General features: G+C 41.3%; 1 protein-coding gene across 1 annotated transcript in view; it reads left to right on the forward strand.

Annotated features, from left to right (window-relative positions):
• Positions 1-23,463, forward strand: part of CHN2 (chimerin 2) — a 964,914-nt gene that overhangs the window by 883,323 nt on the left and 58,128 nt on the right. The gene's annotated exons all lie outside the window — the stretch shown is intronic.

Here is a 23,463-nt window from a genome sequence, read left to right on the forward strand (position 1 = left end):
GCCTTGAGAATAAGTACTTTTATCTGTAACATGGTTACAATATTATATCCTGCAGGCTTTATAAGCTGGAGAATTAATTTAATTAACCAATACTGTCTTTAAAAGATGTTGCAACTTTTCAAAATACCAAACTGGTTTTTAGCATATAACTCAAGATAAAAATAAAAAAGTTGAGCAATATGTTTCAATATTATGAAAAGTATGCCTACTCCTGTAATGAGCCAATCAAAATGAGCGAAGTTAAAACTGTGAGAAAATGTTGACACTAAAAAAAGATAATAAAAAAAAAGCATGTTCTAAATTGTTAGAGCATGTCATTTTATCACAGTCAACACTGCATTGCTATGTGTTTAAACCCTTAAAAAGGGTATAAACAAATAAAGTACCTCTCGAGAGCCACAGAGCACCGCTGGTCCTCAACAGAAACTACCACTGTCCCAATCAGCAGTGGTAGTCGCACACCTAGGTCGTGTGATTACGTGAAATGATTATGTGAAAATGTGAAATGGTACTTTAGCTGTGTGTTTAATCAATTTACAGAGGTTAGACACAGCAATGCAGGATTAATAGTGATACAATAACATGCTCTAACAAATTAGACCATGCAAATGTTATCATTATTTATGGCCCTTTAAGAAACTTTTCAATTTACTCTATTATAAAATTTCAACTTTGTTTTCTTGGAATCCTTTGTTGAAAAGCATACCTAGATAGGATCAGCATCAGCAAAACACAACCGATGATTGTTTTCTATAAACATGTCTCTAGTCATTGTCTCACCAGATTTTTTCAGCTATTTCCCAGTAGTGCATTAATTCTCTGGATCTTATTTTAACTATGTGTTTAACTTATGCAAAAGTGTGAAACACATAGTTATATGCAAGCAACAGTGCAATAGTAATATGCACTAACACATTAGAGCCATTTCTTTTTTGCACGTATCCCTTTAACTCCTTGGATTATGGTACATTGCACTATGTCCCATTAACCCCTTGAATACTACAGTGGGCTTCAGCATCTTATTGCTGACATTGCAATAGGCTTAAAAAGGTTTGAAGGATTTTTTTCGCTAATTATCATCAAACACGTCTACAGAAACGCTTGGTTAAAAAAAGGAAACTTCTGAGCTTTTTGCCTGCTTTTCTAATGCTGTGTGTGAATATGATATCTTAGGATACTAGGATCTGGCTAGTGGAGCTTGAACCACTTCTGTTATATATTGTAATCCACTCCCTTCTCGCATTAGGCATCTTTTTAAAATATTTATGTTGGCGTTTCAATAGAAATGGTTTTGTGTTTCTCAAGGCTTATCCGTTCTTAAAGGAAATGCCATACCTTGCTCACTGTCATCCTGCATGACAAGAAATAAAAAAATAATAAGCAAAATATATAGTTTTTTTTTAGATACCAGAATTCATACATGTGAGTGTAAAGTGTTCAGATGCAGAGCAAGATTTTAGATTAGGGCTCTGTTGTACAGTGCCTCACTGTGTATCTACTGCAGTGCCTCGCTTTGTATCTACCGCAATGTCTTGCTCTGTATCTACTGCAGTGCCTAACTCTATATCTTCTGCAGTGCCTCGCTGTGTATCTACTGCAGTGCCTCACTTTGTATCTAGCGCAATGTCTTGCTCTGTATCTACTGCAGTGCCTAACTCTGTATCTCCTTCAGTGCCTCGCTGTGTATCTACTGCAGTGCCTCACTTTGTATCTAGCGCAATGTCTTGCTCTGTATCTACTGAAGTGCCTCACTGTGTATCTACCGCAATGTCTTGCTCTGTATCTACTGCAGTGCCTCACTGTGTATCTACTGCAGTGCCTCACTGTGTATTTACTGCATTGCCTCGCTCTGTATCTACTGCAGTGCCTCACTGTGTATCTACCGCAATGTCTTGCTCTGTATCTACTGCAGAGCCTCACTGTGTATCTACTGCAGTGCCTCACTTTGTATCTACCGCAATGTCTTGCTCTGTATCTACTGCAGTGCCTCGCTGTGTATCTACTGCAGTGCCTCACTTTGTATCTACCGCAATGTCTTGCTCTGTATCTACTGCAGTGCCTCGCTTTGTATCTACTGCAATGTCTTGCTCTGTATCTACTGCAGTGCCTAACTCTGTATCTCCTGCAGGGCCTCGCTGTGTATCTACTGCAATGCCTCACTTTGTATCTACCGCAATGTCTTGCTCTGTATCTACTGCAGTGCCTCGCTGTGTATCTACCGCAATGTCTTGCTCTGTATCTACTGCAGTGCCTCGCTGTGTATCTACTGCAGTGCCTCACTGTGTATCTACCGCAATGTCTTGCTCTTTATCTACTGCAGTGCCCAACTTTGTATCTACTGCAGTGCCTCGCTGTGTATCTCCTGCAGTGCCTCGCTCTGCACCTACTGCAGTGCCTCGCTGTGTATCTACTGCAGTGCCTCACTGTGTATTTACTGCAGTGCCTCACTGTGTATCTACCGCAATGTCTTGCTCTGTATCTACTGCAATGCCTAGCTCTGTATCTACTGCAATGCCTAACTTTGTATCTACTGCAGTGCCTCGCTCTGTATCTCCTGCAGTGTCTCGCTGTGTATCTACTGCAGTGCCTCACTGTGTATCTACCGCAATGTCTCGCTCTTTATCTACTGCAGTGCTTCGCTGTGTATCTACCCCAGTGCCTCCCTCTGCATCTACTGCAGTGCCTCGCTGTGTATCTACTGCAGTGCCTCACTTTGTATCTACCGCAATGTCTTGCTCTGTATCTACTGCAGTGCCTCGCTGTGTATCTACCGCAATGTCTTGCTTTGTATCTACCGCAGTGCCTCGCTGTGTATATACTGCAGTGCCTCACTGTGTATCTACCGCAATGTCTTGCTCTTTATCTACTGCAGTGCCTAACTTTGTATCTACTGCAGTGCCTCGCTGTGTATCTCCTGCAGTGCCTCGTTCTGCACCTACTGCAGTGCCTCGCTCTGCACCTACTGCAGTGCCTCGCTGTGTATCTACTGCAGTGCATCACTGTGTATCTACTGCAGTGCCTCACTGTGTATCTACTGCAGTGCCTCACTGTGTATCTACCGCAATGTCTTGCTCTGTATCTACTGCAATGCCTAACTTTGTATCTCCTGCAGTGCCTCGCTCTGTATCTCCTGCAGTGCCTCGCTCTGCACCTACTGCAGTGTTTCGCTGTGTATCTACTGCAGTGCCTCACTGTGTATCTACCGCAATGTCTCGCTCTTTATCTACTGCAGTGCTTCGCTGTGTATCTACCCCAGTGCCTCCCTCTGTATCTACTGCAGTGCCTCGCTCTATCTACTGCAGTGCCTCGCTTTGTATCTACCGCAATGTCTTGCTCTGTATCTACTGCAGTGCCTTGCTGTGTATCTACTGCAGTGCCTCGCTCTATCTACTGCAGTGCCTCGCTTTGCATCTACCGCAATGTCTTGCTCTGTATCTACTGCAGTGCCTTGCTGTGTATCTACTGCAGTGCCTCACTGTGTATCTACTGCAGTGCCTCATTTTGTATCTACCGCAATGTCTTGCTCTGTATCTACTGCAGTGCCTTGCTGTGTATCTACTGCAGTGCCTCACTGTGTATCTACCGCAATGTCTTGCTCTGTATCTACTGCAGTGCCTAAACTCTGTTTCTACTGCAGTGCCTCGCTCTGTATCTCCTGCAGTGCCTCGCTCTGTATCTCCTGCAGTGCCTCGCTCTGCACCTACTGCAGTGCCTCGCTGTGTATCTACTGCAGTGCCTCACTATGTATCTACTGCAATGTTTTGCTCTGTATCTCCTGCAGTGCCTTGCTCTGCATCTCCTGCAGTGCCTTGCTCTGTATCTCCTGCAGTGCCTCGTTCTGCACCTACTGTATTGCCTCGACTTGGAACTACTGCAGTGCCACACTTTGTATCTACCGCAGTGCCTCGCTCTTTATCGACTGTGGTCCCACAATTTGTATCTACTGCAGTCTCTTGCTCTGCATCTACTGCAGTGTATCGCTCTGCATCTACTGCAGTGCCTCATTTTGTATCTGCAGGCATACCTCATTTTATTGTGCTTCGCAGATATTGCTTTTTTTACAAATTGAAGGTTCGTGGCAACCATGTATTGAGCAAGTCTATCGGCACCATTTTTCCAACATATATACAAATATAAACACATAAATACACATGTATACACACCTATAAATACGTACCACTAACAAAAAGATTATCACTGAAGGCTAAGATGCTGGTTAGCATTTTTTAGCAAGAAAGTATTTTTTAATGAAGGCATGTACATAATTGTTTTTTTTAGACATAATGCTATTGCACACTTAAATGGCTACAGCATATAGTGTAATAAATGTACAGTCGTATGCAAAAGTTTAGGCACCCCTGACAATTTCCATGAATTTCATTTATAAATAATTGGGTGTTTGGATCAGCAATTTCATTTTGATCTATCAAATAACTGAAGGACACAGTAATATTTCAGTGGTGAAATGAGGTTTATTGGATTAACAGAAAATGTGCAATATGGTGCATAGATTTGGGCACCCTTGTCATTTTGTTGATTTGAATACCTGTAACTACCTAGCACTGATTAATTGGAACACACAATTGGTTTGGTGAGCCCATTAAGCCTTGAACTTCATAGACCGGTGCATCCAATCATGAGAAAAGGTATTTAAGGTGGCCAATCGCAAGTTGTTGTTCTCTTTGACTCTCCTCTGAAGAGTGGCAACATGGGGGCCTCAAAACAACTCTAAAATGACCTGAAAACAAAGATTGTTCAACATTATGGTTATGGGGAAGGCTACAAAAAACTATCACAGAGATTTAAGCTGTCAGTGTCCACTGTGAGGAAATGGAAGACCACAGGTACAGTTCTTGTTAAGGCCAGAAGTAAAATATCTGAGAGGCAAAGGCAAAGGATGGTGAGAACGGTCAAAAACAGCCCACAGACCACCTCCAAAGACCTACAACATCATCTTGCTGCAGATGGTGTCACTGTGCATCGTTTAACAATTCAGCGTATGGGAGAGTGATGTGGAAGAAGCCTTTTCTGCACACACGTCACAAACAGTGTCGCTTGAGGTATCCAAATGCACATTTGGACAAGCCAGCTTCATTTTGGAAGAAGGTGCTGTGGACTGATGAAACAAAGATTGAGTTATTTGGTCATAACAAGAGGCATTATGCATGGCGGCAAAAGAACACAGCATTCCAAGGCAAACACTTGCTAGCCACAGTAAAATTTGGTGGATGTTCCATCATGCTGTGGGGCTGTGTGGCCAGTGCCGGTACTGGGAATCTTGTTAAAGTTGAGGTTCGCATGGATTCAACTCAATATCAGCAGATACTTGAGGATAATGTTGAGGAGTCAGTCACAAAGTTGAAGTTACGCCGGAGCTGGATATTTCAACAAGACAACGACCCAAAACACTGCTCAAAATCTATTCTGACATTTATGCAGAGGAACAAGTACAATGTTCTGGAATGGCCATCCCAGTCCCCAGACCTGAATATAATTGAAAATCTGTGGGGTGATTTGAAGCGGGCTGTCCATACTCGGCAACCATCAAACCTAACTGAACTGGAGATGTTCTGCAAGGAAGAATGGTCCAAAATACCTTCATCCAGAATCCAGACACTCATTACAGGCTTTAGGAAGCGTCTAGAGGCTGTTATTTCTGCTAAAGGAGGCTCTACTAAATATAGATGCAATATTTCTGTTGGGGTGCCCAAATTTATGCACCTGTCTAATTTCGTTTTGATGCATATTGCACATTTTCTGTTAATCCAATAAACCTCATTTCATTACTGAAATCTTACTGTGTCCTTCAGTTATTTGATAGATCAAAATGAAATTGCTGATCCAAACACCCAATTATTTATAAATGAAAATCATGGAAATTGTCAGGGGTGCCTAAACATTTGCATACGACTGTAACTTCTATATGCACTGGGGAATAAAAAAATGAGTGTAACTCACTTTATTGCTATATTCGTTTAATTGCGGTGGTCTGGAACCGAGCCTGCAATATCTCCAAGGTACACAAGTGTCTCGCTCTATCTATTATCAGATACTGCAATTCAACTGTGTTAAAAATATATATGGTGCAAAAAAATTATACCAAAATCTAATGTATAAAAAGGAAAAAAAGTAAAACTAATATATGGAAAAATATGCTCAGTGCAAAGTTCGTTTTGCTTCTCATGTCTTTCTATACCTTACAGATAATCAATTTGAATAGTTTTGCAGTGTGTGCAATAGAAACCTTTAATAATGATGCCAATCACTTAAAGGGCCATGATACCCAAATGTTGAAACACTTGAAAGTGATGCAGCATAGCTGTAAAAAGCTCTCTAGAAAATATCACCTGAACATCTCGATGTAAAAAAGAAAGATATTTTACCTCAAAAGTTCCTCAGTAGCCACATCCCATTGTAAAGGACTTCCATGCAGCAAATCAGTATTTCTGTCCCGAGACAGCCGAAGGATTGAGCCTTGTGCACTCTCATGTTATTTCCCTATTCAGTTTAAGGAAGTTTACTATGAAATCTCATGAGAGTTAAGTGAAATCTCATGAGATCACAGTAAAAGAGTTCATGACCTCAGCACTGTTGATGCTGATTGACTGCTGTTCATTTCTTAATTATTTATTTTTTTACCTGCAGCTGAGCAACCGCTTAGTATAACTTTTTACACAGAACTTTCTCTGCTGAGCTGAGGAGATTGTGAGGTAAAATATCTTCCTTTTTTACATAAAGATGCTCAGGTGATATTTTCCTGTCAGCTTTTTACAGTTATGGTGCATCAGTTTCAAGTGATTTAGCATATGAGTATTATGTCCCTTTAAAGAAACTGGTAACTTCCATACTTCAGACAGTGTACAATTAAAAAACCAATAATGTTTACTGCTATTAGGAAATATACTTATTTCTTTTAGGTTTTATTTCCATGCTCTGTGGATCTTGTAAGTTAAATTCTGACTTCTATGCCCATTAAAATATTTATAAACCAAATTTGGTTTCTTAATCTGCCTAATAACACATGATGCTGTGCACGTTTATTTGCCGTATGTTGATGGGTATGATAATAATTTTTCACTTTGGCCGTGAAAGGGTTATTTCTAAGTGATAAGTGCAGTAGAGCTAAAGCAGGTGCAGTAGTTTAGTCCCTAGACTGGTACGTATCCAAAAGCTTGTCCTTATCCACTGTTGACAGAATCAATTCATTGAGACGTGAACTGCACAGAACAAAAGACCTGTTTAATGTGTTTTTATGGGTGCAGCTGCTGTCTTTTTCTCCCAAAATCATTATATTGTTTTGGTGAGCTTGGATAAAAGCATTACAAATAGTCCAACATATTATTATTGTCACTGATGGGAAACAAAACAACAATCTTTCTCTTATTTATTTGTTTTAATAACAGCAGGAATTCTATATCCCAGACTGTCATTATAGTGTCAGAGCAATTTCATCTCATCATCTTGTATGTAAAAGTACAGAAGGTTATTATGACTGTGAATACACGGCTTAAAATAAATGGCTTCGCATTAGTGTATGATAATGCTGTTCACTTCTATAGATCAGCTTTAGACATAGATCAGGTGTTTGTGAAATAGAACACATGAGTAAAAACACTTAGGAACACATTAACAACTATAAAAGTTACTAAATCAATATGTAGCAGTTTAAAGATTTAGATTATCAAAGCAATGTATGTTCAGTTGATTAAAGTGATAGTAAATCCTAGGATTTACCAGTGGAAGAAATAAAGTGGACTTTTAGTCATGAAGCATAAAATACTTCATGCTGATCGTTCCTTTATTTGTCTCAAGCGTTCACCACGCTGAGCAGCTCAGTCGGCCCACGGCAGAATGCTATTTTGCTGTGAGGTGACGTTTCCACCTCTTAGCCAATAGCCATGCGGGCCAGCTGCCATTATGCTGGATAGCTAGCACACTATTTGCTAAGATCACCTCACAGCAAAATAGCTGCTGACGTGGGCCGCCTGAAGTGCTGCAGACAACGCTGCAGACAAATAAAGGAACTTTCAGTATGAAGTATTAATTTTTAAAATGTCCCCCAATTGCCCCCAAAATAAATTGTGTAGTGGCTTTAATAAATACAAAAATATTAGCATCTTTTAAAAAATTAAAAAAAAAAAACGCACTAAGCATTTTTTAGTTGGCGGGTAAGTGGTGTTAGAAAAAAAAGTGCCTTTACATTGTGGTCTATGGGGAACTGTATGTTCCTTGTAAATATATATATATATATATATATATATATATATATATATATATATATATAAATATATATATATATATATATAAGCATATACATATGTATTTAAAATCTGCTTCCCATCAATGCGCAATTTACCCCTTTTGCTGCGCTAGTTTCTCATGCTGTGTCTGACGGAATGAGAACTAGTCTCCTATTGGAGCCTATGGAAGCTCACATTGCACCTCACTTGGAATACCAGCGCTGGTATTACTAAATGGAGCGCAAATATTGCTTTCCCTAAAGCGATATTTTGCACTCCACTTGTAATCTAGCCCTATATTCATTATGCTTGGCTGAAAATGGGATGAGCTAATTAAGTATTTTGCTCACTAAAACATTAAATCAGCACCACTGATAGGTATTGTGGGTAATAACAGGCTGCACTTGCATACTGGTTCTACCACAGATAGGTATTGTGGGTAATGACAGGCTGCACTTGTATACTGCTTCTACCACAGATAGGTATTGTGGGTAATGATAGGCTGCACTTGTATACTGCTTCCACCACAGATAGCTATTGTGGGTAATAACAGGCTGCACTTGTATACTGCTTCCACCACAGATAGGTATTGTCGGTAATGACAGGCTGCACTTGTATACTGCTTCCACCACAGATAGGTATTGTAGGTAATGACAGGCTGCACTTGTATACTGCTTCCACCACAGATAGGTATTGTAGGTAATGACAGGCTGCACTTGTATACTGCTCCTACCACAGATAGGTATTGTCGGTAATGACAGGCTGCACTTGCATTCTGTTTCTACCACAGATAGGGATTGTGGGTAATGACAGGCTGCACTTGCATACTGCTTCTACCACAGATAGGGATTGTGGGTAATGACAGGCTGCACTTGTATACTGCTTCTACCACAGATAGGTATTGTGGGTAATGATAGGCTGCACTTGTATACTGCTTCCACCACAGATAGGTATTGTGGGTAATAACAGGCTGCACTTGTATACTGCTTCCACCACAGATAGGTATTGTGGGTAATGACAGGCTGCACTTGTATACTGCTTCCACCACAGATCGGTATTGTGGGTAATGAAAGGTTGCACTTGCATACTGCTTCTACCACAGATAGGTATTGTGGGTAATAACAGGCTGCACTTGCATACTGCTTCTACCACAGATAGGTATTGTGGGTAATGACAGGCTGCACTTGCATACTGCTTCTACCACAGATAGGGATTGTGGGTAATGACAGGCTGCACTTGCATACTGCTTCAACCACAGATAGGTATTGTGGGTAATAACAGGCTGCACTTGCATACTGCTTCTACCACAGATAGGTATTGTAGGTAATGACAGGCTGCACTTGCATTCTGTTTCTACCACAGATAGGTATTCTGGGTAATAACAGGCTGCACTTGCATACTGCTTCTACCACAGATAGGTATTGTAGGTAATGACAGGCTGCACTTGCATTCTGTTTCTACCACAGATAGGTATTCTGGGTAATGACAGGCTGCACTTGCATACTGCTTCTACCACAGATAGGGATTGTGGGTAATGACAGGTTGCACTTGTATACTGCTTCCACCACAGATATTGTGGGTAATGACAGGCTGCACTTGTATACTGCTTCCACCACAGATAGGTATTGTGGGTAATGACAGGTTGCACTTGTATACTGCTTCTACCACAGATAGGTATTGTGGGTAATGACAGGTTGCACTTGCATACTGCTTCTACCACAGATAGGGATTGTGGGTAATGACAGGCTGCACTTGTATACTGCTCCTACCACAGATAGGTATTGTGGGTAATGACAGGCTGCACTTGTATACTGCTTCTACCACAGATAGGTATTGTCGGTAATGACAGGCTGCACTTGTATACTGCTTCCACCACAGATAGGTATTGTCGGTAATGACAGGCTGCACTTGTATACTGCTCCTACCACAGATAGGTATTGTGGGTAATGACAGGCTGCACTTGTATACTGCTCCTACCACAGATAGGTATTGTCGGTAATGACAGGCTGCACTTGTATACTGCTCCTACCACAGATAGGTATTGTGGGTAATGACAGGCTGCACTTGTATACTGCTCCTACCACAGATAGGTATTGTCGGTAATGACAGGCTGCACTTGTATACTGCTTCTACCACAGATAGGTATTGTCGGTAATGACAGGCTGCACTTGTATACTGCTTCCACCACAGATAGGTATTGTGGGTAATGACAGGCTGCACTTGTATACTGCTTCCACCACAGATAGGTATTGTGGGTAATGATAGGCTGCACTTGCATTCTGTTTCTACCACAGATAGGTATTGTGGGTAATAACAGGCTGCACTTGTATACTGCTTCTACCACAGATAGGTATTGTGGGTAATAACAGGCTGCACTTGTATACTGCTTCTACCACAGATAGGTATTGTGGGTAATGACAGGCTGCACTTGTATACTGCTTCTACCACAGATAGGGATTGTGGGTAATGACAGGCTGCACTTGCATACTGCTTCCACCACAGATAGGTATTGTGGGTAATGACAGGCTGCACTTGCATACTGCTTCTACCACAGATAGGTATTGTCGGTAATGACAGGCTGCACTTGCATACTGCTTCTACCACAGATAGGGATTGTGGGTAATGACAGGCTGCACTTGCATACTGCTTCTACCACAGATAGGGATTGTGGGTAATGACAGGTTGCACTTGTATACTGCTTCCACCACAGATATTGTGGGTAATGACAGGCTGCACTTGTATACTGCTTCCACCACAGATAGGTATTGTGGGTAATGACAGGTTGCACTTGTATACTGCTTCTACCACAGATAGGTATTGTGGGTAATGACAGGTTGCACTTGCATACTGCTTCTACCACAGATAGGGATTGTGGGTAATGACAGGCTGCACTTGTATACTGCTCCTACCACAGATAGGTATTGTGGGTAATGACAGGCTGCACTTGTATACTGCTTCTACCACAGATAGGTATTGTCGGTAATGACAGGCTGCACTTGTATACTGCTCCTACCACAGATAGGGATTGTGGGTAATGACAGGCTGCACTTGTATACTGCTTCTACCACAGATAGGGATTGTGGGTAATGACAGGCTGCACTTGTATACTGCTCCTACCACAGATAGGTATTGTCGGTAATGACAGGCTGCACTTGTATACTGCTCCTACCACAGATAGGTATTGTCGGTAATGACAGGCTGCACTTGTATACTGCTCCTACCACAGATAGGTATTGTGGGTAATAACAGGCTGCACTTGTATACTGCTTCCACCACAGATAGGTATTGTCGGTAATGACAGGCTGCACTTGTATACTGCTCCTACCACAGATAGGTATTGTGGGTAATGACAGGCTGCACTTGTATACTGCTCCTACCACAGATAGGTATTGTCGGTAATGACAGGCTGCACTTGTATACTGCTCCTACCACAGATAGGTATTGTGGGTAATGACAGGCTGCACTTGTATACTGCTCCTACCACAGATAGGTATTGTCGGTAATGACAGGCTGCACTTGTATACTGCTTCTACCACAGATAGGTATTGTCGGTAATGACAGGCTGCACTTGTATACTGCTTCCACCACAGATAGGTATTGTGGGTAATGACAGGCTGCACTTGTATACTGCTTCCACCACAGATAGGTATTGTGGGTAATGATAGGCTGCACTTGCATTCTGTTTCTACCACAGATAGGTATTGTGGGTAATAACAGGCTGCACTTGTATACTGCTTCTACCACAGATAGGTATTGTGGGTAATAACAGGCTGCACTTGTATACTGCTTCTACCACAGATAGGTATTGTGGGTAATGACAGGCTGCACTTGTATACTGCTTCTACCACAGATAGGGATTGTGGGTAATGACAGGCTGCACTTGCATACTGCTTCCACCACAGATAGGTATTGTGGGTAATGACAGGCTGCACTTGCATACTGCTTCTACCACAGATAGGTATTGTCGGTAATGACAGGCTGCACTTGCATACTGCTTCTACCACAGATAGGGATTGTGGGTAATGACAGGCTGCACTTGCATACTGCTTCTACCACAGATAGGGATTGTGGGTAATGACAGGTTGCACTTGTATACTGCTTCCACCACAGATATTGTGGGTAATGACAGGCTGCACTTGTATACTGCTTCCACCACAGATAGGTATTGTGGGTAATGACAGGTTGCACTTGTATACTGCTTCTACCACAGATAGGTATTGTGGGTAATGACAGGTTGCACTTGCATACTGCTTCTACCACAGATAGGGATTGTGGGTAATGACAGGCTGCACTTGTATACTGCTCCTACCACAGATAGGTATTGTGGGTAATGACAGGCTGCACTTGTATACTGCTTCTACCACAGATAGGTATTGTCGGTAATGACAGGCTGCACTTGTATACTGCTCCTACCACAGATAGGGATTGTGGGTAATGACAGGCTGCACTTGTATACTGCTCCTACCACAGATAGGGATTGTGGGTAATGACAGGCTGCACTTGTATACTGCTTCTACCACAGATAGGGATTGTGGGTAATGACAGGCTGCACTTGTATACTGCTCCTACCACAGATAGGTATTGTCGGTAATGACAGGCTGCACTTGTATACTGCTCCTACCACAGATAGGTATTGTCGGTAATGACAGGCTGCACTTGTATACTGCTCCTACCACAGATAGGTATTGTGGGTAATAACAGGCTGCACTTGTATACTGCTTCCACCACAGATAGGTATTGTCGGTAATGACAGGCTGCACTTGTATACTGCTCCTACCACAGATAGGTATTGTGGGTAATGACAGGCTGCACTTGTATACTGCTCCTACCACAGATAGGTATTGTGGGTAATGACAGGCTGCACTTGTATACTGCTCCTACCACAGATAGGTATTGTCGGTAATGACAGGCTGCACTTGTATACTGCTTCCACCACAGATAGGTATTGTGGGTAATGACAGGCTGCACTTGTATACTGCTTCCACCACAGATAGGTATTGTGGGTAATGATAGGCTGCACTTGCATTCTGTTTCTACCACAGATAGGTATTGTGGGTAATAACAGGCTGCACTTGTATACTGCTTCTACCACAGATAGGTATTGTGGGTAATAACAGGCTGCACTTGTATACTGCTTCTACCACAGTTAGGTATTGTGGGTAATGACAGGCTGCACTTGCATACTGCTTCTACCACAGATAGGGATTGTGGGTAATGACAGGCTGCACTTGCATACTGCTTCCACCACAGATAGGTATTGTGGGTAATGACAGGCTGCACTTGCATACTGCTTCCACCACAGATAGGTATTGTGGGTAATGACAGGCTGCACTTGCATACTGCTTCTACCACAGATAGGGATTGTGGGTAATGACAGGCTGCACTTGCATACTGCTTCTACCACAGATAGGTATTGTGGGTAATAACAGGCTGCACTTGCATTCTGTTTCTACCACAGATAGGTTTTGTGGGTAATGACAGGCTGCACTTGTATACTGCTTCCACCACAGATAGGTATTGTCGGTAATGACAGGCTGCACCTGCATACTGGTTCTAACACAGATAAGAATTGTTTGCATCTTGGTCAAGAATAGATTCTAAATGCTGGTGAGTGACTTCCGGTAGACGTCATCACACGTGGTGGAGGCGTGACAAGAATCACGCGAGGTTGGCGTGTTACATCCACCCCCCTGCAGCATCCCTAGGCAAGGCTACGGCCACAGTAGGGAGTGAACTTACTGACAGTGGACGTCAAGGGCGTCTTGGAAGACACGGACTACAACGCCACAAGTATCTGCTTTCGGAAATCCCTCACAGAGGATCGATCCAGGGTTCAACTATGCCTGTAATCGGTTAAAGCTGGAAGACACCTGACGCAGTACCTAAAAATGGTCAGGAAAGAATCGCTTCAGGTTATACTGCGGTCTCTGTTGAGGCTTCGGCCCACTGGGGAATAATATCCACAGTGGTAGGAGATCTCCAGGGTAGCAGCGGCAGCACCTGAGTAACCGATGTTCCTGAAGCAATCACATATGTAATCAGGTGAAAAAAGTTGGTAGGATCGACCCTTATTCATGTTCAAGGGCAACCTGTTACTTGTTACAGTTGCAATACTTAATCAGAGGACTAGTTAAAACACGCTATTTACCTAAGAAAGGATGGGACTTTACTAATATACAGACTAAGACTTGAGAAAAGTTAACTGTGTCACATGTAATTTTTTATGGGATCGAAGTGGTCTGTTCCTGTTGGTCCCCTTGTAAGACACTCACTTTGGTACAAAAACATATGCTGTGTATGTATCTAATTCTTATGGATATTGCTACAGAATAGATAATGCTAGGTATTTCCCTGGAGATAAACCATATGACTTTATACCTAAAGAAGAACATAAAGCAGGAAAAATAAATGGGAAGTATATCATAACTAGAATTCAGTAACCGAACAAAGAAGTATATAGGAGTATATAAACTGAGACGCTTGTTATATGGATAAAGCTTTCTTGTAATCTATTTGTACAGGACGCTTTGCTGATTACCAAAACTATATTTCTGTCGCTTGGATATATTTATTTATTTATAAAATATTTTACCAGGAATACATTGAGATTTCTCTCGTTTTAAAGTATGTCCTGGGTCCACAAAACATTGCATTGATACAATAGGGTACAATAATAATACACAATAGATGCAAATATTTTACATAGAACAGGTAAGAAATATATAATCAACCATGACAGGTGCATTCTGTTTTGAGATATGTAGAGAGGGATCTCTTAAAGGTTATTAGGCTTGGGGAAGGTTTGAAAGTGTGCGGAAGGTCATTCCATAACTGTGGCGCTTGATAGGAAAAGGAGGATCGAGCTGCTTTCTTTTTGTTTTGAGGCAAGCTAAATAATGTGCTGGTACTGGATCGGAGGTTATAGGAGGTGGGAATAGCCGGGGAGAGCATTCTGCTCATGTAGGGTGGGAGCTTCCCAGAAAGGCACTTAAACACAAGGCAGGAAAGATGGAGGGTGCGTCTAGATTCCAGCGTCAGCCAGTTTAGTTCTTTTAGCATGTCACAATGGTGGATCTTGTAGTTACATTGTAGCACAAAGCGGCAGAACGAGTTATACAATGTATTAAGTTTATTAAGGTGAGTTTGCGGTGCAGGTACGTATACTATGTACCCATAATCCATGATAGGCATCAGCATTTGCTGTACAATCTTTTCCTTTACTGTAGGGCTGAGGCAAGATTTGTTTCTGTACAGGGCACCTAATTTTGGATAAAGTTTAGATGCAAGTTTTTCTATGTGGAGGCCAAAAGATAGATTAGGGTCTAAGAACATACCCAAGTATTTGAAAGAGTGGACTGCGGTAAGCGTGCAATTGGATTTTGTTTTGATGCGTCGATGGGAATTTTGTAATCTGTGTAATTTAGGCCCAGTTCCAAAGATCATTGTGACAGTTTTGTCAGTGTTTAGGAAGAGTTTGTTTTTTGAGATCCACTTTTCTACCTCTGTGAACTGGTCTTGGAGCACTGCTTCAAGCTGCGGCAGATCAGATTTCTTTGCATAGATTACCGTGTCGTCTGCGTACATGTGTACAGTTGAGGATTTGCAGACATTAGGCAAATCATTTATAAATAATGTGAATAGTAGGGGGCCGAGAAGGGAACCTTGGGTAACACCACACTTGACTGAGAGAGGGAGGGAGTCACTGTTAGAAACAGAGACATATTGTGATCGATCCGATACATATGATCTAAACCAGGTTAACGGACGATCAGCAATACCAGAGTTTTTTAGTTTGAGCAGTAGTATGTTGTGGTCCACTGTGTCAAAAGCCTTAGCAAAATCAAGGAAAATAGCTCCAGTTAGGTCTCCTTGTTCCATGCCAGTTTGGATGTCGTTGCAAACTTTTAGGAGGGCAGTTGTTGTGGAGTGATTTGGTCGAAAACCTGATTGATCAGGGGTCAGATAGTTAGAAAGTTGGTAATACTCGCATAATTGTGTATGGACGCATTTTTCTAAGATTTTTGACAATACTGGGAGCAATGATATACGGTGATAGTTAGAAACCAAGGTTAACTCCCCACTTTTATGAATAGGCACTACTCTTGCAGTTTTACAGAGTTTGGGTATGTATCCAGGCACCAAGGATATATCATTGAACAGTGTTACCCACACTACTCTGGCTAAATTACTGAGAAAAAAAAATTACAGTAACGCAAAGTCCAGCTTATTTCCTGTTTTTCTTGGCTGGCTTAGATAATTGCTCATAGTAAAGGGCTATTCTCTCTATCCGCTATGTATATTGTCATAAGAATTACCCCAAAGTACTAACTTATAACAGTGAAACATAAGATTGTATTATATCGGTGGCTTATTTGAGGGTTTTCTATGTTATATATGACTTCCTTTTTATATATTAGAAAATAATCTACATATAGTGGTATCAATTGGAGAGAAAAAAACGGGGGGAAAAAAAAAACGCTGTTGGTTAAACTAGATTCTAAATAGCCAATTTATATTAGAATTCCAGTTAGAGATTAGTTACTGTGATAAACTTTCTGAATAATTATTATGGTGGAAACATGTATACCCTTATTGTCAGTATAAGTTATAGCCAGCTTTCTTGATACTTTATTTAGTTTAAGGTCTTCTTAGTAAACTGACTAAAATTGACTGTAAATTAATACTCTCTGAATATTGTAAAGGTAAAGTGTATCTGAAGAGGTGTACTATTGGGTGTCTATATTATTTAGAATACGGTACCTATCTGTACTATGAGCAATACACAATAATATTTAGTACTCATATACTTCTACTTAGGGTCCACATATCTTTTCCTTTAGCCCCCAATTATATATCTAGCCTGCTGGGTAATAGAAGCTTTAAATCCCCAATTTAAGCTACCTCTATTGCATGATTTTTGAGAAAGTCTAATATCTATATGGTAATTGTGTAAACAGGCATTTTGTCACATATGTACTCATTATTTTCTTTTATATATATATCGCTTGAGTTACATATATTTATACAAAAACCATAAAAAACACACACAAAAAACAAAACACATAACTTACACTTATTTTTATATCACATTACTTCCCCCCTCTCTTTTGCTCTCTCTCCCCCTCTCTTTTGCTCTCTCTCTCCCCCCTCTCTTTTGCTCTTTATCTCTCCCCTCTCTTTTGCTCTCTCTCTCTCCCCTCTCTTTTGCTCTCTCTCCCCTCTCTTTTGCTCTCTCTCCCCTCTCTTTTGCTCTCTCTCCCCCCTCTTTTGCTCTCTCTCCCCCCTATTTGCTCTCTCTCCCCCCTCTTTTGCTCTCTCTCCCCTCTATTTTGCTCTCTCTCCACCTCTTTTGATCTCTCCCCCCTCTATTTTGCTTTCTCTCCCCCCTCTTTTGCTCTCTCTCCCCTCTCATTTGCTCTCTCTCCCCTCTCAGTCTATGTGTTGTTAAATTTAAAAAAAAAATTGATCTACAGAAAAAAATAAACAAATGATCAAAAATAAAAAAATAAAACCTAATCCCTATGAAAATAAAAAAGCCCCCCAAAATAAAAACACCCCCTTATCTAATGCTAAACTACCAATAGCCCTTATAAGGGCTTTTTGTAGGGCATTGCCCTAAGTTCTTTTGCAGTTACCAAAAATTCTATTTCCCCCTAACAATAAAACCCACCACCCCCCAAAATAAATAAACCTAACACTAAAAAACCCTAAACTATCCATTGCCCTGAAAAGGGCATTTGTATGGGCATTGCCCTTAAATGGGCATTCAGCTCTTTTGCTGCCCATCCTTAATCTAAAAAACAAAAACAAAAAAATATATATAAAAAATTAAACCTAAGTTTAAATTAACCTATATTATAGAAAATAAAAAAAATCTAATATTACAGAGAACAAAAAACAAATTACCAAAGTTTACAAAATTAAACCTAATCCCTATGAAAATAAAAAAGTCCCCCCCAAATCTAAATACCCCCTAATCTAAGAATAAACTGCCAGTAGCCCTTAAAAGGGGATATTGCACCAAGATAAACAGCTCTTTTACAGAAAAAGTCTAAATCCCCCCAACAGTAACCCCCCCACCCACCAAACCCCCCAAAATAAAAGAAACTAACACTAAAAAACCTAAACTACCCATTGTACTGAAAAGGGCATTTGTTTGGGCATTGCCCTTAAAAGGCCATTTAGCTCTTTTACTGCCCATCCCTAATCTAAATAAAACAAACTTCCCCAAAAAACCCTTAAAAAAATCTAAGTCTAACACCCAGGTTGGTACTCACCTTTCCTGAAGTCCGACGGAGAAGGTCCTGTTCCAGGCGTTGAAGTTTTCTTCCAAGCGGTGACCTCTTTCTTCTTCCAGGGTCCACGTATCTTTTCCTTTAGCCCCCGATTATATATCTAGCCTGCTGGTTAATAGAAGCTTTAAATGCCCAATTTAAGCTACCTCTATTGCATGATTTTTGAGAAAGTCTAATATCTATATGGTAATTGTGTAAACAGGCATTTTGTCACATATGTACTCATTATTTTCTTTTATATATATCGCTTGAGTTACATATATTTATACAAAAACCATAAAAAACACACACAAAAAACAAAACACATAACTTACACTTCTTTTTATATCACATTACTTTATTCTTTTCTTTTTTTTGTCTCTGTAAAGGAAGAATCCTTATTTTATCATATTCTCCCCTTGTTTGCTATTTTTTTCTTTGTATCACCAATACACTTATTAACCATACAAGTGGGAAAGCCTGCCCAGAGGGCAGTCTATTGTGGTGACCAAACCACCCTGCCATTTACGGAATCCACCTGCATCCAGGTGGTTTCCGAAAAAAGCAGGGTGGTGAATTAATCCATCCAGGTGGATTCATTCGCCACCCCTTTTGCTCTCTCTCCCCCCTCTCTTTTGCTCTCTCTCTCCCCCTCTCTTTTGCTCTCTCTCTCTACCCTCTTTTGCTCTCTCTCCCCTCTCTTTTGCTCTCTCTCCCCTCTCTTTTGCTCTCTCTCCCCTCTCTTTTGCTCTCTCTCTCCCCTCTCTTTTGCTCTCTCCCCTCTCTTTTGCTCTCTCCCCTCTCTTTTGCTCTCTCCCCCCTCTCTTTTGCTCTCTCTCCCCCTCTATTTTGCTCTCTCTCCCCCTGTATTTTGCTCTCTCTCCACCTCTTTTGATCTCTCCCCCCTCTATTTTGCTCTCCCCCCCTCTCTTTTGCTCTCTCTCCCCTCTCTTTTGCTCTCTCTCCCCTCTCTTTTACTCTCTCTCCCCTCTTTTGCTCTCTCCCCTCTCTTTTGCTCCCTCCCCTCTCTTTTGCTCTCTCCCCTCTCTTTTGCTCTCTCTCCCCCCTCTCTTTTGCTCTCTCTCCACCTCTTTTGATCTCTCCCCCCTCTATTTTGCTCCCCCCCCCTCTCTTTTGCTCTCTCTCCCCTCTCATTTGCTCTCTCTCCCCTCTGTCTATGTGTTGTTAAATTTTAAAAAAATTGAACTACAGAAAAAAATAAACAAATTATCAAAAATAAAAAAATAAAGCCTAATCCCTATGAAAATAAAAAGCCCCTCAAAATAAAAACACCCCCTTATCTAATGCTAAACTACCAATAGCCCTTATAAGGGCTTTTTGTAGGGCATTGCCCTAAGTTCTTTTGCAGTTACCAAAAATTCTATTTCCCCCTAACAATAAAACCCACCACCCCCCAAAATAAATAAACCTAACACTAAAAAACCCTAAACTATCCATTGCCCTGAAAAGGGCATTTGTATGGGCATTGCCCTTAAAAGGGCATTCAGCTCTTTTGCTGCCCATCCCTAATCTAAAAAACAAAAACAAAAAAATATATATAAAAACATTAAATCTAAGTTTAAATTAACCTATATTATAGAAAATAAAAAAAAATCTAATATTACAGAAAACAAAAAACAAATTACCAAAGTTTACAAAATTAAACCTAATCCCTGTGAAAATAAAAAAGCCCCCCCCCAAATAAAAATACCCCCTTATCTAAGAATAAACTGCCAGTAGCCCTTAAAAGTGGATATTGCACCAAGATAAACAGCTCTTTCTTCTGTTATGTGCGATCAGTCCACGGGTCATCATTACTTCTGGGATATAACTCCTCCCCAACAGGAAATGCAAGAGGATTCACCCAGCAGAGCTGATACAGCTCCTCCCCTCTACGTCAGTCCCAGTCATTCTCTTGCACCCAACGACTAGATAGGATGTGTGAGAGGACTATGGTGATTATACTTAGTTTTTATGACTTCAATCAAAAGTTTGTTATTTTACAATAGCACCGGAGCGTGTTATTACTTCTCTGGCAGAGTTTGAAGAAGAATCTACCAGAGTTTATTACTATGATTTTAACCGGAGTAGTTAAGATCATATTGCTGTTCTCGGCCATCTGAGGGAGGTAAAGACTTCAGATCAGGGGACAGCGGGCAGATGAATCTGCATTGAGGTATGTAGCAGTTTTTATTTTCTGAATGGAATTGATGAAAAAATCCTGCTATACCGTTATAATGACATGTATGTATACACTTCAGTATTCTGGGAATGGTTTTTCACCGGAACTACTCTGTTAAAGGTCACTAATCCTTTTAATAAATATTGTCATGTTAAACGTTTTTGCTGGAATGTAGAATCGTTTACATTGCTGAGGTACTGAGTAAATAAATGTTTGGGCATTATTTTCCACTTGGCAGTTGTCTGCTTTAAATTGTGACAGTTTCGTTTCTCCTCACTGCTGTGTGTGAGAGGGAGGGGCCGTTTTGGCGCTCTTTTGCTACGCATCAAAAAATTCCAGTCAGCTACTATTATATTTCCTGCATGATCCGGTTCACTGACAGATCTCAGGGGTCTTCAAACTTCTTTGAAGGGAGGTACATTCTCTCAGCAGAGCTGTGAGAATTTTTATTGACTGTGAATAAAAACGTTACTCTATAATTTTTTATGTCAAATTTAGTTATTTACTAATGGGAACAAACCTTTGCTAAAAGTTGTGTTATTTTAAACTTGATGCTATAACTGTTTCAGTTCATTATCTCAACTGTCATTTAATCGTTAAAGTACCTCTTTGAGGCACAGTACGTTTTTGCTAAAAAAGATTATAACCAGGTTGCAAGTTATTGCTAGTGTGTTAAACATGTCTGACTCAGAGAATATCTGTGTCATTTGTTCCAATGCCAAGGTGGAGCCCAATAGAAATTTATGTACTAACTGTATTGATGCTACTTTAAATAAAAGTCAATTTGTACAATGTGAACAAATTTCACCAAACTGCGAGGGAAGAGTTATGCCGACTAACTCGCCTCACGCGGCAGTACCTGCATCTCCCGCCCGGGAGGTGAGTGATATTATGGCGCCTAATACATCTGGGCGGCCATTACAGATAACATTACATGATATGGCTACTGTTATGACTGAAGTTTTGTCTAAATTACCAGAACTAAGAGGCAAGCGTGATCACTCTGGGGTGAGAACAGAGTGCGCTGACAATACTAGGGCCATGTCTGATACTGCGTCACAGCTTGCAGAGCATGAGGACGGAGAGCTTCATTCTGTGGGTGACGGTTCTGATCCAAACAGATTGGATTCAGATATTTCAAATTTTAAATTTAAATTGGAGAACCTCCGTGCATTACTAGGGGAGGTCTTAGCAGCTCTCAATGATTGTAACACCGTTGCAATACCAGAGAAAATGTGTAGGTTGGATAAATACTTTGCGGTACCGGCGAGTACTGACGTTTTTCCTATACCTAAGAGATTAACTGAAATTGTTACTAAGGAGTGGGATAGACCCGGTGTGCCGTTCTCACCCCCTCCAATATTTAGAAAGATGTTTCCAATAGACGCCACTACTCGGGACTTATGGCAAACGGTCCCTAAGGTGGAGGGAGCAGTTTCTACTTTAGCTAAGCGTACCACTATCCCGGTGGAGGATAGCTGTGCTTTTTCAGATCCAATGGATAAAAAATTAGAGGGTTACCTTAAGAAAATGTTTGTTCAACAAGGTTTTATATTGCAACCCCTTGCATGTATCGCGCCGATTACGGCTGCGGCAGCATTTTGGATTGAGTCTCTGGAAGAGAACCTTAGTTCGTCTACGCTAGACGACATTATGGACAGGCTTAGAGTCCTTAAACTAGCCAATTCATTCATTTCGGAGGCCGTAGTACATTTAACTAAACTTACGGCTAAGAACTCTGGATTCGCCATACAGGCACGTAGAGCACTGTGGCTAAAATCCTGGTCAGCTGATGTTACTTCTAAGTCTAAATTACTTAATATACCTTTCAAGGGGCAGTCTTTATTTGGGCCCGGGTTGAAAGAAATTATCGCTGACATTACAGGAGGTAAGGGCCACGCCCTACCTCAAGACAAAGCCAAAGCTAAGGCTAGACAGTCTAATTTTCGTTCCTTTCGGAATTTCAAACCTGGAGCAGCGTCAACCTCCACTGCACCAAAACAGGAAGGAGCTGTTGCTCGTTACAGACAAGGCTGGAAACCTAACCAGTCCTGGAATAAGGGCAAACAGACCAGGAAACCTGCTGCTGCCCCAAAGACAGCATGAACCGAGAGCCCCCGATCCGGGACCGGATCTAGTGGGGGGCAGACTTTCTCTCTTCGCTCAGGCCTGGGCAAGAGATGTTCAGGATCCCTGGGCGCTGGAGATCATATCTCAGGGATACCTTCTAGACTTCAAATTATCTCCCCCAAAAGGGAGATTTCATCTGTCAAGGTTGTCAACAAACCAGATAAAGAAAGAAGCGTTTCTACGCTGTGTACAAGATCTGTTATTAATGGGAGTGATCCATCCAGTTCCGCGGTCGGAACAAGGACAAGGTTTCTACTCAAACCTGTTTGTGGTTCCCAAAAAAGAGGGAACTTTCAGGCCAATCTTAGATTTAAAGATTCTAAACAAATTCCTAAGAGTTCCATCGTTCAAAATGGAAACTATTCGGACAATCTTACCTATGATCCAAAAGGGTCAGTACATGACCACAGTGGATTTAAAAGATGCTTACCTTCACATACCGATTCACAAAGATCATCAACGGTATCTACGGTTTGCCTTCCTAGACAGGCACTACCAGTTTGTAGCTCTTCCATTCGGATTGGCTACGGCCCCAAGAATCTTCACAAAGGTTCTGGGCGCCCTTCTGGCGGTACTAAGACCGCGAGGGATTTCGGTAGCTCCGTACCTAGACGACATTCTAATACAAGCTTCAAGC

The sequence above is a fragment of the Bombina bombina genome, chromosome 5 (assembly GCF_027579735.1).
Source record: "Bombina bombina isolate aBomBom1 chromosome 5, aBomBom1.pri, whole genome shotgun sequence".
NCBI lineage: Eukaryota > Metazoa > Chordata > Amphibia > Anura > Bombinatoridae > Bombina > Bombina bombina.